Source organism: Silene latifolia, chromosome 2 (assembly GCF_048544455.1).
Source record: "Silene latifolia isolate original U9 population chromosome 2, ASM4854445v1, whole genome shotgun sequence".
Taxonomy (NCBI): Eukaryota; Viridiplantae; Streptophyta; class Magnoliopsida; order Caryophyllales; family Caryophyllaceae; genus Silene; species Silene latifolia.
The window spans coordinates 121,695,489-121,701,731 of NC_133527.1; positions in this window are offsets into that span (position 1 = coordinate 121,695,489).

Sequence of the window (6,243 nt, forward strand, 5' to 3'; positions counted from 1 at the left end):
CTAATCACCCATTTAACCCTAGCTAAGAGACTACTCACTCATTATCATGTTGATCATGCTAGCAAGGTTGTCAATCATACCCACAATATGAAACATGATGAATAAATGAAAGTAATTAACAATAATTAAAAAGGGATTAAGAGATTATACCTACTAATGATTCCAATAATAAAGCAAAGATAAAAGAAGTACTTGAATGCTTGATTGAGAGGTTGTCAATCTCCCAACAATAACCCAAATAATCTTCAATTACCCAAAATAAAGGATGAACAAAAGAGAGATTAAAGAACTAGAACTTGGATTAAAACTTGATTAATACTTGATTACAATATTAAAGAGAGATTTGATTGATATTAACTACACTAATTATTGATAAGAAGAACATGCTCCTCTAATTAGACTAATGGGGTATTTATAGTGGAAATTAGGGAGGATGCATTAGGGTTAACTAAGGGCTAAACTAGTAATTACACTTTTAGATTGAGCAAGGAGGAGCCGGTATTTTTCGAGAGAAGGGCTTCTTTCTTCGTAGCTTGGAGAAGACAATCCGTCTTTGGAGCCGAATCCGGGCGGAATAAGGTCGGGACGGGCGGAATCTAGCGTTGGAATCCGAGCGGATTCAAGGGAATCCGGTCGGATTGTGGAGGTGGAATCCGAGCGGATTCAAACAAAGCCGCACGGATTGTGTAGCTGCTGGAGACGGACGGATTGGTGACAATCCGCTCGGATTGTCACTCAAAGAACATATCTTCTTCTTTTTTCTTCCCTTTTCTTCATAAATTCCTTGGGGATTTCCTTGGGGACTCAAGGATCCTTTCTCAACATTGCTCTTCTACTATAGTATGTACAAAGGCCTTCTAATCTTGTCTCTTCTTGATGCTTGGTCATTGAATTCGATCAATTTAGTCTCGTTTTGCCATGAAAATGCAAGATTCTTACTCCTTTCCTACCAAGGGATCAAAATCTCAAAGAATATGCAAAACAAAGAACTAAAGATAATAAATGACCCAAATATGCACTAAAAAGCATGGGAACAAGGCTAATTCGGGGGCTAAATATGCGCTAATTATGGTTACATCAGTTTAATTTTAATTTGATTGCCTTTAGTTATAGAACTGTTCAAATCAAACCCCCTCACAACTGTCATTTTAGACTAAAATTAGACAACTATTAATTGCATCGCCTCTCTGTGGTTCGACCTTGACTGTCACCAGATATAGTAGTAGTTAGGTTTTATAAATTTATCTTTGATACTCTACGACGGTATCAAATTTTGGCGCCGTTTCCGGGGAGGCAATTGTTTAATTTTTAGTTGTTTTTTATTTTAGTATTTTTCTTGGTTTAAGGGACATCTGTTCCTTAAACTATTCTCATATTCTACTTGTAGTTTCTTCTTATGCGCAGGTCACAGGGTGGTGAATTACGACCGTTAGATCCTGAGATCGAAAGGACTTTGCGTGAGTTGAGACGATCATCTAGAGTATTGCCGATTGAGGAAGAGCTGAGTACTCTGTCCAGTTACTACGAGAACGAGTTATTTGAGGAGGATCCACCTTCGTCTCCTATTTCTACTTCTTCAGCTAAGACCATTACATCTCCAGATATGGCTGAAGAAGCAAGTATAGTCAGTCACTCCGAGCCAAAAGCTGAGAATCTCTATAAGGGATTCGCGTTGCCAAATGGGACGGGAAGAAAATTCGAAGCAAAACCGTCCTACATCAACTTGGTTGAGAGAAACCAATTTGGGGGAGCTGCGAATGAAGATGCAGCTAAACATATGGAGATATTCATTGACTATTGTTGTTCCATACCCCCACCAGCAGGTGTGACCCAGGACCAGATAAAAGAGACGATGTTCATATTCTCACTCCGTGATGCTGCCAGGGAGTGGTACCGAGATCTAGATCGAGCTGCCAATGGGGTCACTGATTGGAATTCGCTGGCCCTAGCATTTTATAAGAAATATTTCTCTGCATCGAAGACCAATGCGATTAGAGCTCAGATCACAAGTTTTAAACAGTGTCACGATGAAGATTTTCATGAGGCATGGGTCCGTTTCAAGAGGCTGGTGCGATCTATTCCGCACCATGGGTTCGAACAATGGTGCATGTGTAATCAATTCTATAATGGGCTTTATGATGATCAGAGGGCTATCCTGGATGCTGCAGCTAATGGCAGATTCCAGGAGAATGTTGGAGAAACTAAGGGGTGGAATATTATTGAAGATATGGCCACCCATAAAGCTGAGCATGGGAATTCTAGGGGAAATCAGAGAAGATCAGCTGAATCTCCTGCTGTAGCTGCAATAGAGGTCCTTACTGTGAGATACGACAAGTTAGATTTTGGGGGATCCCAAAAAGGTGGGATACATAAAGTTAATGCAGTTTCAGACGGTCCCTTTACATGCACAAGATGTGGAGGAGAGGGACATGTTGCGGAGTTTTGTACTAGTTCGAATGAAATATGTGCTGCCTTTCAACACTTTAGGCAGACTGGTACTTATCCCGATCCCTCTAATGTCCACCCAAATTTAAGGTGGACTAACCAGAATGTCCTTAATCCGGGTAAACGGCAGCAGCAGCAGCAAAACTATGTGCCCCCTCATAAGCAGCAGCAGTATCAAAAGCCTCCCTATGTGCCTCAGCAGCAGCAATTTCAAGGTTCTGATATTTCTGAATTGAAAAACATGGTTCATAATTTATCGGGTTTGCTGCAAAAGGAGTCTCTAGCTAGAGAGACTTCTACAAAAATGTTGGAGAGTCAAATTGCCCAATTGGCAAGCAAAATTGCAACTAGAGCTCCGGGGCATTTACCATCGCAGCCGGATCAAAAAGAGACTCTAAATGCGATTACTTTGAGGAGTGGGTCTACCCTTGATGGGCCCGCTATGGTCAAAGATGTTACTGGAAAAGATGGGGCGGAACCGAGTAAGAAAAAGGTTGGAATAAACAGTAGCAAGAAAAAGACGATCAGCAGGTACATCAGTCGATCGACTGACATACCTGGTCGATCGACAAGTTCGGGTAACAGTGAAGCTTCTGGTCCTGCAGAAGCCAGTCGATCGACTGACTTACATGGTCGATCGACTGAAGGTGTTGCTGATTGTGAACCTTTTCGTCCTCTAATGCCAGATAACTAGAGGGACTACTTATTTCGGGTACGACTGCTCCGAAATTATTTAGGCAAGATCCAAATGCTGATGGGTCAGTTCCGGTTCAAAATTCTGACCCTATGACGGTTAATGGTTCATTCCTGAGACGGTCTGAAGAAGGTTCGAGCTACAACAAGGACAAGGTAGTGGATTTTCAGCCTAAGTCCACTGATGCCGGTATGAGAGACCTAGAGGAGAGGGCTAAGTTGCTTCTTACAGCCCTTTATCCAGAGAGATTGGCACCGACAAAGGAACAGGTATCATTTAACAAGTTTGAAAATGTTATTCGTAGTTTAAATGTGCAAGTTCCTTTCTTAGAATTAGTTAATCAAGTGCCTGCTTACATGAAATTTATGAAGCAACTGTTGTCCAAAAAGAAGTCACTCGATACTGTGCAATCTGTCGCACTAACTGAGGAGTCATGTTCCTATTTGACTCACACTGCTCCACATAAGTTAGCTGACCCTGGTAGCTTTTCTGTTCCATGTAATATTGGTACCTTCACAATTGAGAAGGCATTATGTGATCTAGGCGCTAGCATTAGTGTTATGCCCTTGAGTCTTGCTAAGAAATTGAAATTAACTAAGTTTGCAATCACAAACATGACAGTACAGATGGCTGATCGTTCTGCGGTCCAGCCTATAGGAGTCTTAGAGGATATTCCTGTGCAAATAGGAAAGTTCTTTTTCCCAGTTGACTTCATTGTGCTAGATATTCCCGAGGATGCTCACATCCCTATCATTTTGGGTAGACCATTTCTGCACACTACTGGTGCAGTTATAGATGTTGGCTCAGGGACATTGACCTTTAAGGTGGGAAAACAGTCCATTGTTTTTGCCCAGACCTATAAGAAGAAGGATGCTATGTACCTAGTAACTTGCAATGTAGTTAAATCTTGTGTTGTGTTGCCTGATATGCCTGCCCCTATGCCTAATTCTGCTATAACACCTCCGCCCCAGATTGGGAGCAAATTGGAGGAAGATCCTTCTGTTTTGACTGTTGCAGGAAATGGTTTGGGGAAGGAAGAGCCGTTCATTGCTCCAGCTGTGAAGGAGCCAATCGTTCAAAGAGGCGGTCTAGGATATATTAGCTATGGCACAGATAAGGAGCCTGATGAGGAGCCAGTCAAGGTGACGGAGTCCGATTTAGATTTTGATGAGCCAGACGAGGTCGGTGATTGGGAAGATGTTAGATATGTTGATCCTTTGAGTTCTGCGGATATTGGAGTTGTTAGGAGCCCCGCTGAGGAGATGAGCACTGTAGAGGCTACTTCTTGTAGTCAGAAGCCGAGCAAGTGGGCCATTCTGTGGCCATTCTTGATCAACTTTTAGTTGATTAAGACTTTTTATAAAAACATTTTATTGATTTTGTTGGACTTTTTATTGCTTTGGTGTGCGCGAGACTTCGCTTTAATAAGTTTGCTTAGGATTTAAAGATTTTAGACTATTGCTTTGGGTTTTGCGCAAATTCGGGCGCGTTATTATATGTATTTACAGGTTCATAGACCATATTAGCTCAATTTATTGAGCTAATTCGAAGAAATCAGAAACTTACAGCAGGTATCTCAGTCGATCGACTGGCTTGTGTGGTCGATCGACTGTGCCGCGACTCCAGAGGCTTCTGTTCCTGTCACCCTGGTCGATCGACTGGCTGGTATGGTCGATCGACCGCCTTCGCTGCTGTACCTATTCAAGACCATTCCCCTGCTGTGTTTGGTCGATTTGCGGAGTTGAGGGAGTCTTTTCCCCACTTTATTCTCCGATTCATTTCTGTTTTCTTATGTTGTCTTATTTTGCACATAATTTTGCGTTTCGTAAATTGCTTTCTCGGAATCACGCGCGGTACTTTTGTTTCTTTTCAGGTACCTATGGTAGCACTGCTGGCTACTGAAAACTCCTAGCTCACGCTGGTTTGGAGAGGTTTCCTGCTGCGCTTAAAGTCTTGTGAGTTTCCGAGTCCTTCTTTTATGTCAATTTTAGTTATAATTCCGCAAAATCCCAATTTCCTTTACTTATCTTTCTTATATGATTTCGCACAATGGGGACATTAAGTGATTTGGTTTGGGGAAGGGTTTTGCGTTGCATTCATTCTGTTTTGCATTCACGTTTACAATTTTATCTTGCCTTGTTGTTTATTTTCCTCTTATATACAGAAAATAAAAAAAAAATTGAAAAAATTGAAAATTTTCAAAAATTCAAAAAAATGCATGTTTATTTTGGCATATAGGTCGAGTCGGAACGGTAGTATTTCAATGATGACATTGCATTTTCATCTGTTTATGCCTAAGCCGTGCTTAATTGACATGTTATTAGTAGAATCATATATGCATGGTCTACGAGTTTTTGTTAATTTATTCGCTGAATCTTGAGACTTGACTTAGATTTTGGCAAACTACATCATTTTCTGAGGATTAGAGCTTATAACTGGTGTCATCCATGACCAGTTTATTTAAGATTTGAGTAGTTACTCCTTATGAGGCATGTTACATAAATTTGCATAAATATGAACTTGGTCTACTTAATACCTGTATGCATTCGGTTTGTGGTTTGTTGACACATGTCGTAGAGGTCCCCTTTTCTCATTTTACCCATAAACCTCACATAGCCAAATTGCCCTTTTGTCCCATAAGCTACATACTATATTTAGCCTACCTTATCTGAGCTAGTATTGGTAGTTGTGGGAATGTGTTTATTACATTTTGGTTATATTGCTCTTTATGCGAAGGTTGGTGGAATGTTGGAAAGGAGGAAAGAAAGAAAGAAAAAAATAGAATTGGAAAAAAGAGAAAAAAAATGGAAAGCAAGTTCGACCATGCACTGCAAGAAAGAAAGAGAAAAAAAAAGAATCAGAATCACATAATTCAAAGTCATTATTAAATGGCGATTTTTGCTCCCATGTTGTATTTGTATCTTATGGGGAGTTACTTATTGTGGAAATTGTGAGATTTGTGCTTCTCATTGGCACTGTGTTGTATCGATTGATCTTGATTTTGAAGTTGGTATGTTCCCGTAATTTGGATCTGTAGTTACTAGCTTGGATTTAACTCCTCATATCCAAATTTATCTTAGCCCCTTCTTACCCATACCTTACAT